General features: G+C 37.7%; 1 protein-coding gene across 1 annotated transcript in view; it reads left to right on the forward strand.

Annotated features, from left to right (window-relative positions):
- FLT1 (fms-related tyrosine kinase 1) overlaps nucleotides 1–11,445 on the forward strand; it is a 174,786-nt gene that overhangs the window by 100,286 nt on the left and 63,055 nt on the right. The gene's annotated exons all lie outside the window — the stretch shown is intronic.

An 11,445-nucleotide genomic window follows, 5' to 3' on the forward strand; every position in this document is an offset into this window, starting at 1 on the left:
CAATTTTAATTATCTGGTAAGAAAAGCCTATTTAAAATGATATTTTATCATACTGGTGAAAAAAATCTACACTAGTGGTTATTCATTTATTCAATAATAAATATTCTTTTAAAAAGTAGAGAAACTAATAAGTATAAACACTATCGATTGCCTGCGTCCTAATTCTATGGTTAAATAAGATTAAATTGAACTTATCTAAAATTTTGATTGGTAATTACATTAAAAATAAAATTGCCATTTATTTGTAGTATTCCAACAACCTAAATCAAGTAAGTGGCAATATGGAGTGGTCCTTAAATGTGTGTCCTCTCCTCAAAATGAAACTTCCATTTGAGTTTGATACACAGAATGGGGTTGTATAATAACAACTCCAAATTTTAAGATATCTGCAAATGTCTTAGAAAGGCCTTACACTCAGCAGGTCCAAAATCAATCACATCACATCGTTTCTCTTCATGAAGTAGCACTTCGTCTTATACTGACATCATATACTTAATCATCCAAACTAGAAGGTGGACCTCTTCTCCACCATCCTATCCAATCAGTCACTAGACTGAGCAGGTTATATCTACTAACTACCAAATGTTTCTCAAATCCATGCCTTCTTCTGTTCACCTGTTGTTCTCTTGGTTCAGACACTCATTATCTATCCTCTGAACATATGCACTAGTCTCCTAACGCATCTCCCTACCTCTCTTTTCATCTATTTTTCACATAGCTGTATGAAATAACAGCTGTGAACATGTCGCTTCCCTGCTTCAAGTCTTCCACTGACTCCCCATCACACAGCTGGATAGAGTCAAGCATCTGACTGAGAAAGGCCCTCAATAACTGGCCCCTGCCCACTTCTACAACTTGATGCTCTGCCTCCTCTGCCTTGAACTTTATATTCTAGCAATGTCAAAGTCTTATAGATCACTGTATACATTAAGCTTCTTCAACCCTTTTTACTTTTTTGTTCCCTTGTCCCCTCTGCCTGGAGTACATTCCTTTCCTCTAGTGCTTACCCATCCCTTAGGACTCAAACTGGGTGTTCTCCCTCCAGAAGGTTTACTCAACTCCCACAAAGAGGAGGCAGCTCCTCCATGAGACTTTATTATAACTTATCAATGTTTCTACTTCTCTTATGGAGTTTTTTAAAAAAAATCATCAGTTCATATGTGTCCGTATTATCTATGCATATTTCTACTGCTCTCTTAATATATCGTTTTCTAACAGTTGATATGTGTTTCCCCCTAGAAGGGCAGAGAACATATCTTTTTGTCTTATTTGTATCTTGTCTTTATATCCTTAGACCCTGACATAGTGCTTGGCAATCAATAAATGTTCCATGAATGAATGAATGAATGGTTTTCAGAAAATCTTATTCTATCCTTAGCCAGTTCATTTGATAACATTGGGCGTGCAGCCTATATCATAGAATTTTTAAAGCTGAAGGGACTTTGGAATATCTTTAATCCAATACATAGAATAGAAAATTTAGGCCCAAAATGCTAAAGTGATTTGCCCAAGATGACACAGTAAAGATGGGTAGTTTAATGAAAAACAAATCCCTTGAGGTGTTCTACCAGAACAAAAGGATGAATTAATACATGAGTAAATAAATAGCTTGTGAAAGGATGCAGTACCCTCTCCTTAGAGATGCAGAGTTCACATGAGCACATCAAAGAGCCAAAGAGGAAACCTGGTAAACTGAGTTTTTAAGTTCTGTATTTCTCAAACTTACTTGATTACAAAATACAATTTAAGAAATCATGTAAGATGTTGAATGGCTCCTTGAAATAAGTTAATTTGACATAAGTTCAGTTTCCATACTTTGTATGTGGGTTAAGAAATCAGAGTTAAACCAACTTTGAAAGCTCATGACCATTATGGGATTAGTTACTACAAATGGAAATATACAGTGCTAGGGAGACCAGGGTCTGCGTCCCGACTCCATCCTCATGGGTCGTGTAAGAATTTGGGCAATTCTTGTCCTTACTCTCTGAGCCCCTATTTCCTTATTTATAAAATTGAGATAATACTAACCACACAGGAATGTGGTGAGGTTTAAATGAGTTAACATGACTAAGCTAGCCCATATTCATGGCTCAGTAAATACTACCTTCCAAACCACCTCATTTATACAGAAATTGTGCAGTCGTCAGAATTCACTGGAAGGCATCAAGAGTTAATTAATAAGTCAGCTCAAATGTCAGACAACTCAAAAACAGTATATTAAAGATATCTCCCCTCCTCCCCCAATGTTCCTTTGATCTTCTGAGCAAAAGAGGAATAACCAAAATGAGTCATATAAATACTTATATAAAATCTTTTATAGATATCATTTTAGTATGCTACTACATATTAGCATTTATTAAGCTCAACTATGCTAAATCATCAATTTATCTTTCTCTTCCCTTTATTCATTCCTTAAAACTACTATAGTCTTTTGGAAAGGAACTTCTTAGTTCTCTGGAGATAATATTTTATTTGTATATAGTTTCTATAAAGTTTCATATGGAATATTCCCATCTGAGGCAGCAAACGCAGGTTCCATGCAATATGCTCCATGACTATGACTATTATGTTTGTACATACAGATATCTTTAAAAGTGCCAACTGTTTTATGGTTATTTCTGTTTATAAACCTATGAATAAAGATGACACATAACCAAAGTAATACTCCTTGACTCAATGGTTCCAAAGCTGAAATGAAAGAACATTAAAATCATGGCCTAAAAAGACTGAAAATTAGTTCATTACTAACTAAGCCCTTGGCAAGCTAGAATGAGTTTTAAAACCTTGGAAATAAAGTATATATCCTTTGGAGACTTGAGATGCATCTTTTATACAAAGCCTGGCAGCTCAAAAAGGATTTCTACTCCAAGAGAATTTTAGTGACCTTGGATCACTGATAGGATCCAGTGCATTATCATTGTTATTTGTTAAATGATAACTTGCTCTCATTCCAAAGAAAATACGAGAGGGGAAGCAGGGCACACATGAGAGCTCACACTCTGGACAAGTGGCCATAAAATGCCTGCTGAAAGAACTTAGGGTAGTTGGAGCTTTTCCTTCCCTTCTCATTTCCTTTCAGGAAAAACCTTTCAGTGGGGCACAACCATTCTCCAGAAGAAAGGCAATTTCATGAAAGTGTTATAAAACCTGAATAGTAAGCTCTTGGGCCAAAGGGCATCAAGCAGGAACAAAAGGGATCTTAAACGTGCAGGCTCAGAAAGCATGTGCACAGGGGATGCGAGAGGCAATCTCTCTGCCAGGGCAACCCAAGTGGGAAGAGAAGGGGCCCCGTAAACCACACTGTACATTGAGCATGTGGAACTAAGCATTAGTTCACACACATCACTCACAAGAGAACAAGCAAGCACTAGCTTTACATGACCTAGTAGGCATCAATAAACATGTATTTAAAACAATAAATATCTTGTCATTCCTAACTCTTAAAGATTAAGTCTCTTCAAGACTTGAGTTCATTTAAAGCATATTTTTAAACATTTTTAAAGTACATTTTTAAATATATGAAGAGTTTTTTAAAGAGAGCTATATGAAGCATTTTTAAAAACTCAACATGTCATGTATAAAGTTAAAAATTAGTTTGAGGGCCGGCCCAGTGGCGCACTGCTATAGTGCGCCGCTTGGGAAGCGCGGCAGCGCTCCCGCCGAGGGTTTGGATCCCACATACAGACCGGTTCCCGCTCACTGGCTGAGCGAGGCGCGGGGGCAACACCGAGGGCTGCGGTCCCGTTGCCGGTCCCGGTCTGGTGCGGGGGCGACACTGAGGGTTGCGATCCGTTGCCGGACACGGAAAAAGACAAAAAAAAATTAGTTTGAAACCAACTCTAGTTTTATTTATTTATTTATTTATTTATTTATTCATTCATTCATTCATTTATTTATTTATTTTTGGCGGCTGACTGATATGAGGATCCAAACCCTTGACCTTGATGTTATCAGCATCACCCTCATAACTAAGTGAGCTAACTGCCAGCCCCACTTTTAAGTTTTAAAAAGTCCAGAGTTTGAAACCAACTCTAGTTTTATTTATTTATTTATTTATTTATTCATTTATTTATTTATTTTTGGCGGCTGACTGATATGAGGATCCAAACCCTTGACCTTGATGTTATCAACATCACCCTCATAACTAAGTGAGCTAACTGCCAGCCCCACTTTTAAGTTTTAAAAAGTCCAGAATTCATGCCGTATTAGCCTAACACTCATTTATTTACTTATTCAACAAATGTATATTTATTCACTACTTTGTATCTGATGCTGTGCTAGGCTCTGCAAAAATAGCAGTGAACAGGAAAACTAAAGTCTGACTAACCAAAATTCTAAAGTAATTAATTTATGTATGTGTCTTATTAAAATACAGCTTCTTCAAGCAGCAACCATGTGTGGGTAGGCCAAGTGTGTCCTGCCTTATTTACTATTGTCATGTTAATTGGTCTAATGATGAAATATGGTGGATTAATAAATGGAGCAAGTAGAAAATACTATGGCTCAATCACAGGATTAAAATATACTAAATATATTATATAATTGAAAAAATATATCCTTTGTGCTTTAATTTTCTTACTTTAATGCTGAGCATACGGTAGGTTCTCAATCGTTAACTATTAGTTGAATATACAGAATGGAAGAGAGATGAGGAAATAAGAGAAAAGGCATGGGAAGTAATAAAGGTAGTAGAGCCTACAAACTAGAACTGAGTTAAGAAGCAATTGAGAACCATTAGGAGGGACTGATAGGGTGCAAAGTGTTGAAAGATGAATTTAAAACATATTTACCTTGAAGAGACAGGTGGAAAGAGCGTGGACAAGCTAAAGTGAGTACAATATAAAGAACCAGAGATGAGAGAGAAAGATGTAGTTTGAAAAGACCAATACCAAGAAAGCACCACACAAGTATTCTAGGGTTGAAGATGAATTCTACTTGCCAGTGGCTGCTTTATAGCTTGATTCCTAGGAATAAATATACAGCAAAGCTCCTTTAAGAAGCAATTATTCCTGTTGGATTAAAAATTTTTAAGGTTTGCACCCAGACTTGGAACAACGGTATGAAGCTGCCTGGAGAGCCTGTGACTCTGAGTGTCTTTACTACCTCTTTGATTTCTTAGTAATAATGAAACTCAGAAATGTCAATTATCTTTTGCAAAACATGAATAGTAATTGCCTCTTCTTCCTCATGAAATTTACCCTTATCGTACACAATGAAGAACTATTATTGGAGATATGCGTGCAAGATTCCCAGGCACACAACACATAGGGCAGTGCGTGTGAAGGTGAGAGGCTGCTCTATTTATCACCCCCACTGAAGCCAGAGTGTGCCGATGTGATCAGCTGAGCAGCTGTTCTCAGTAGTCCTTTCTCTTCGGTATGTGTCATTAAGGTCAGGGGGTCTCTGTATCCAAACCAACAAGAACCAAGCTTCACTACTGGATATACAAGTAGCTCTTCTCCCCTGCCAGGACCTCCAAACACATCTATAAGGTTTATTTGTACCTCTGACAACAATATAAATATGTGCGACACTCTGAACTGTTGCAGATTCAAGGCTTAGTTCTTTTCCAGGAATAAAACTTCCTTTTAGAAGAGGAGGAGAAAGGAATGGAATTAAGTAAGGAGTGAGATGGGGGTAATAGCACAGAAAACATATAATCTGTTGGCACTACCAAAGTTCAGAGCTACACCCTCAGCCAGCAGAGGGACCCTGACTTTAACCATAGCCCTAACATGGTGAAAAAATGGAAAATGTTACTTTATGCACTTCCTGCAATTTTGCGATTTTGTTAATGTTTGGTGAGTTTAATGGGACTGAAAAGTATAGCCCTAGAGTTCTATGGTTTACATCCAGAAAAGTAAAGTAACCCAGGAGTAAAGTCCCATTTTGAATTGGAAATCAATAGAAGCTATCTATGGAGAATCAATCTTAGCCCCCAAATATATCTCTTTGCTGGCAAGTTCCAGCTTATTTAGGTATTGCACCTATATACATACATATATACATAGCATCCTATCATATCCCAATACTTTGCCCAAAGAAAATTTCCTGGATGAAATTTACAGCATAATCCTCATCTCCATTCAGCCCAGAAAAGCCTCCTAAAAGCTGCTGGCCACAGCAAGACCCAACTGAGGGATGATGACACATTAGGCAGCACAAACATATTCATATGAATAGTAGGGCCCCTGCTAGTTGTTTAAGTTTGGTTGTGTGTTTGTTTTAAGTCCTCTTGAATTTTCAAATGAAAAATCTAGAATGTAAGAAATAGGAGAGAACTTGCAAATGTCACCATCACTTTAGAAATAAAGTCTCTCCCCCCTTTTTTTAAATAGTGGGATAGAATACATGTAACATACATTTTCATTTTAACCATTCTGAAGTATACAATTCAGTGGCACTAACATCATTCACAATGTTTTGCAACTACCATCACTATCTAGTTCCAGAACTTTTTCAAAACCTCAAATGTAAATCCCATACCCATTAGAGCTCCTCCTTTTTGACTATGAATTAACCTCCTCTTTTGATTTTTTCTGTAACCTCTTGCAACACACGGAACTGTTCTCTGAGCATGGCCAACGTCAGCAGGTTATTTTGTCTGAAGAGCAGTTAATGCCTGAGGTACCAATAGCTAAGAAAAAGGATCGGGGAAGAAGAAAAGCAAAGAGAAGAGAAATAAAGAAATATGGGGATATAATGGTGGAAGTGGTATATGCTCCCAGCAGTCATCCCAGGGATCTGTCAGACTGAAACCTGCCTAAAGACTAACCCCAAAACTAAGAGCCACTGTGTGGGCTCTGAAAGTGGAAGGAGTTTCAATCTCCAATCTGCAAATTCCTCTTCACATGGAAGACTGGATGACTAAGGAAGGAAAACTCATACCTAAGATATGGTTTCTCCCCGCTCTTTACCAAAATAATTTAGATGAGTTTTTTTTATTTCACATGTCCAGAATGTACATGGAAATCCTTCTTCCTCCCAAGCACAAACTTGAAACACTTTAACCAGGAACTAAAGTGACACATACGGAACACTGCAAGTGGGGTCACCACTGTCCCCAATTTAATTAAGAAAAATGTGCAAACAGATAGATAACGTATTCAGTGAATTCAGCCATCATTCGCATGACTCTAAACTGCTGCTGAAAAAGTCAAATCAAGAAAGTTCATCCCACTCATGTCACATTCAAATGATAAACTTGATTTTTACATAATATCCTGCTACAAAGGAGCCTTAAACAATCAAGATTGTATATTAGTTTAAGCAGCCATCTCATTCAACTTGGTCATAATTAAACTGACCATCACTGAAAAACAAAACAAAACACAGAAAACATACTCTATCGCCCACCCCGCTTCTAGCCCCCAACGCTGACCCTTCCCTGGAGGACAGTCTTCTGATGAACTGGGTTTTGGTTTGTCCTTTTATTGCTTTTATCCCAAACTATAAATTGTTGTAAATCATAAATCTACTTTTCTTGCTTCAAAAACATTTGATCATTCTATACATAGTCAATATTACTTAGTCAAAGTTTTGCAAATGTTTAAGTATTTGGATCTATAGAGCTTTTAAACTCTCATTCAATGTCTCTTTGCTGATGGTAAAGAGGCCTATAATTTCATTTTTAAAACTATCATTATTTTATTTAATTAAATAAGTAATACATAAATATTTTTTCACTGTAAAAGATTCACTTAGTACAGAAATAGAGTAAACTATAGGGCCGGCCCGGTGGCGCACTGCTACAGTGCGCCGCTTGGGAGTGTGGCGGCGCTCCCGCCGAGGGTTCGGATCCCACATGCAGACCGGTTCCCGCTCACTGGCTGAGCGAGGTGCGGTGCAACACTGAGGGTTGCGATCCCGTTGCCGGTCCCGGTCCGGTACGGGCGCGACACTGACGGTTGTGATCCGTTGCCAGACACGAAAAAAGACAAAAAGTAAAAAAAAAAAAAAAAAAGAAATAGAGTAAACTATAAAAAAAATTCCCTTATGGAGAATTAACACATTAACTGTCTGCTATGTATCTTGTCAATTATTTTTCCATTTTTACATATATGTGTGCATGTATACTAATGGGAGGCTTTTTTAAATATATAAATGGGATTCTATTATTCATTCATCCAACAGATAGTCACTGAGAGCCAACTCTTTGTCAAGTACATCCTAGATGCTGGGATAAAAACAAGGACTTTGAACTTACATTCTTTTTTTTTTTTTTTTTGTCTTTTGTCTTTTTCCGTGTCCGGCAACGGATCGCAACCCTCAGTGTTGCCCCCGTACCGGACCAGGGACCGGCAACGGGATTGCAAACCTCGGCGTTGCTCCCGCGCCTCGCTCAGCCAGTGAGCGGGAGCCGGTCCGTATGTGGGATCCGAACCCTCGGGCGGGAGCGCCACCGCGCTTCCCAAGCGGCGCACTATCCAGTGCGCCACCGGGCCAGCCCTTACATTCTAATAGAAAAAAAAACAGGCAATAAATTTAACAAACAAAACTATAAGCTTATAGCATAAATCAGATAACAGTAACTGCTATCATGAAAATAAAATAATAGATTATATTGTGTGACTGGAGTGTGGTTATATGGGAAAGCCAGCAACTCTAAGACGAATTTGAATTAAGATCATACTATATGTATTGTTTTACGATTTGTTTTTATCATTTAACATATCTTGGAGGTCTTTCTATGTCAATATGTATTGTTCTACCTCATTTTAGCAGCCATACACTGTAAAATGGTATGTATTCCCATAATTTATTTAGCCATTCCTCTATTGATAGAAAAACACTTTCTTGACTTTAACTTCTTATGCAATGCTATAGTATTTCTCTGTCTTAAAATGGTCATTAGAAATACTACTTCATTATACAAAGAAAGGCCACTGTAGGTGGATGGCTATATCCTGCAGTATAAGTGGATCCAACCTTATGGACAGGTGATAGCAAATCTGAACATACCACAAGAATTTCCTGGGCAAGGGGTGTGGGCATGTGCATGTGTGTGAATTCACAGACATGTGTGTTTACAATTGATAGATATACACAGTTGACAACAAAGGTTTTATACCCAATAACCATAAGTCAGCACCACTTGACACATTTTTTTAAGTGCCTGAAGTATCCTGAAATACTTTGTTAGAACAACAGCAAAGTTTACAAAAAGTGCTTTCAATTTTAAATGTTCAGATATGTGTGTGTTTCCAGCACAGTCTCAAGGAATTCACTTCAACCATAACCCCTTCAAGTGAACCAGTTTATGATTTCCTGAAAGCTTTTGGGAACTATTCTATTATCATAACTCAATTTTTTATGTTAAACTAGTGAAGCAACAGACATTATCCCAAATGAAAGGAACTTCGTTTATGGCTCTTCTCTTATTTGGTAGTTACATGGAGAGAAAAATTATACAACTTTTTTCATCTCTGTCCTCAATCTTATTCTTTTCTAAGAGTTCCTCTCCTTTTTCTGTTTTTTTGTTTTTTCATGGCTAACGAGAAAATAGTCTGTCTCATAGGGATCACATGGCCCATCAAATCTCCTTTAGACCACGTGTTTTGCAACATCCTCATAATTCTCTTCCAAGCTTAACACACTGTGTCTCATATTATTCCGCATTTTACCAACATTTTTGTCTCCTTATATTTGCAAGGGCTTTGCCATAAGGTTTGATCTTAGGGTAAAATCTCAATAAAGAAGTAGCTACGTGGTGACCATTTGGGAACATTCAAATCATTCATCTTTCTAGTGCCATTTAATGGATCCATTATTCTTCATTTCTCAATTTTGTCAGCCTTTGTTATTTTATTAAACTTGGATTTCTCTTCCCCATAGTTTTCCAAACCTCCAAAGTTTGACTAGATATATAAAATCTCCTATGTGGGAAGTCAATCAGACGTGCTGTCTTTAGTTTTCTTGGGTCCCCTTTTGCCATCTTGAATCTATATGTTGGCTCTTCTGGTCCTTAGTTCATACATAACTCTTAGCTAATCAATTCCTTTAAGAGCTATCAATCTAAAGATATGATTATTTACTGTATACCTCGAACATCATCATCATCATCATCATTGTTATCATGGCTATCGTTTATTGAAAACTTAGTATGTGCCAGCTTTAAGGAACTTATCATTTAGTTGGAGAGCCAAGACTATCACAACAGTAACAAACAAAATTCACTTTTTGCTTTATTAAACTTAACAGACATATATTAATTACATACACCATGAGCCAGATACTTTATTATATTCCAGAAAAAATGAAAATGAGCAAACACTTAGTCCTTACCTTTGAAAAACTTACACATAATAGGTGCAAAGTCAATTAATAAATGTGTAATGTGCGTTGTATAAGATTCCACCAGATACAAATTAGCACTTCTCACTGGGGTGATCAGGGGAGGTTTCATGGAGAAGATGTCATTTGAATTGGACTTTGATGGATAAAGAAGAGAGTTTTGATGATGAAGATTAGTTTGGCCAAAGGAGATGGAAATGATGTTCTCTAAGTCAGAAGTACAAATCATCAATAGAGCAACAAAATAGGAGTCACTGGTCAGAGAGTTTTGATGATGAAGATTAGTTTGGCCAAAGGAGATGGAAACGATGTTCTCTAAGTCAGAAGTACAAATCATCAATAGAGCAACAAAATAGGAGTCACTGGTCAGACTGGCAGACCAATTTAGGAACATGACAGGTCATTTTGTGTGTGTTTAAGGAATAGGAGGTAAACACGTGATGTGCATTTATCTAATCAAATAGGTGAATCAAAAATCTCTACAGATTTATTCACCCAGTGGTGAATTGAATAAAAATTCTATTCCATGCTCTTCCCTGGGCAATATGCTGCTCATATATAAAATGCCAAGATTGTCATTCACCTTAAGGTATAATAGGAAGAAATAAAATTATTGCCAAAGTCCCTTGAAAATACTAAATACTAAAAGGGTTGGGCATATTTAAAATTTAGACTGCACTCCATGGATAAATATATAGACCAGCATGGTTTAAAACAGATCCATAATTCCCATTAGCAACCAACGCAATAGGTCATTCAAGTTCTTACACTGAATGTCATCATTAGACATCTTGGAGTACATTACAGTCTCCTGTGAAAACAACCCAGTATTATGTTTTTGTTTTTGTTTTCCTTTTTTTTTTGTCTTTTTCCGTGTCTGGCAACGGATCGCAACCCTCAGTGTTGCCCCCGCACCTCGCTCAGCCAGTGAGCGGGAACTGGTCTGTATGTGGGATCCGAACCCTTGGCGGGAGCGCCGCCACGCTCCCAAACAGCGCACTGTAGCAGTGCACCACCGGGCCGGCCCCTTTTTCTGCACTTTCTTTTTTTTTGTCTTTTTTTGTCTTTTTTCGTGTCCGGCAACGGATCGCAACCCTCAGTGTCGCGCCCATACTGGACCGGGACTGGGACCGACAACGGGATCACAACCCT

This window comes from Galeopterus variegatus, unplaced genomic scaffold, assembly GCF_000696425.1.
Source record: "Galeopterus variegatus unplaced genomic scaffold, G_variegatus-3.0.2 Scaffold2085, whole genome shotgun sequence".
NCBI classification, from domain to species: domain Eukaryota; kingdom Metazoa; phylum Chordata; class Mammalia; order Dermoptera; family Cynocephalidae; genus Galeopterus; species Galeopterus variegatus.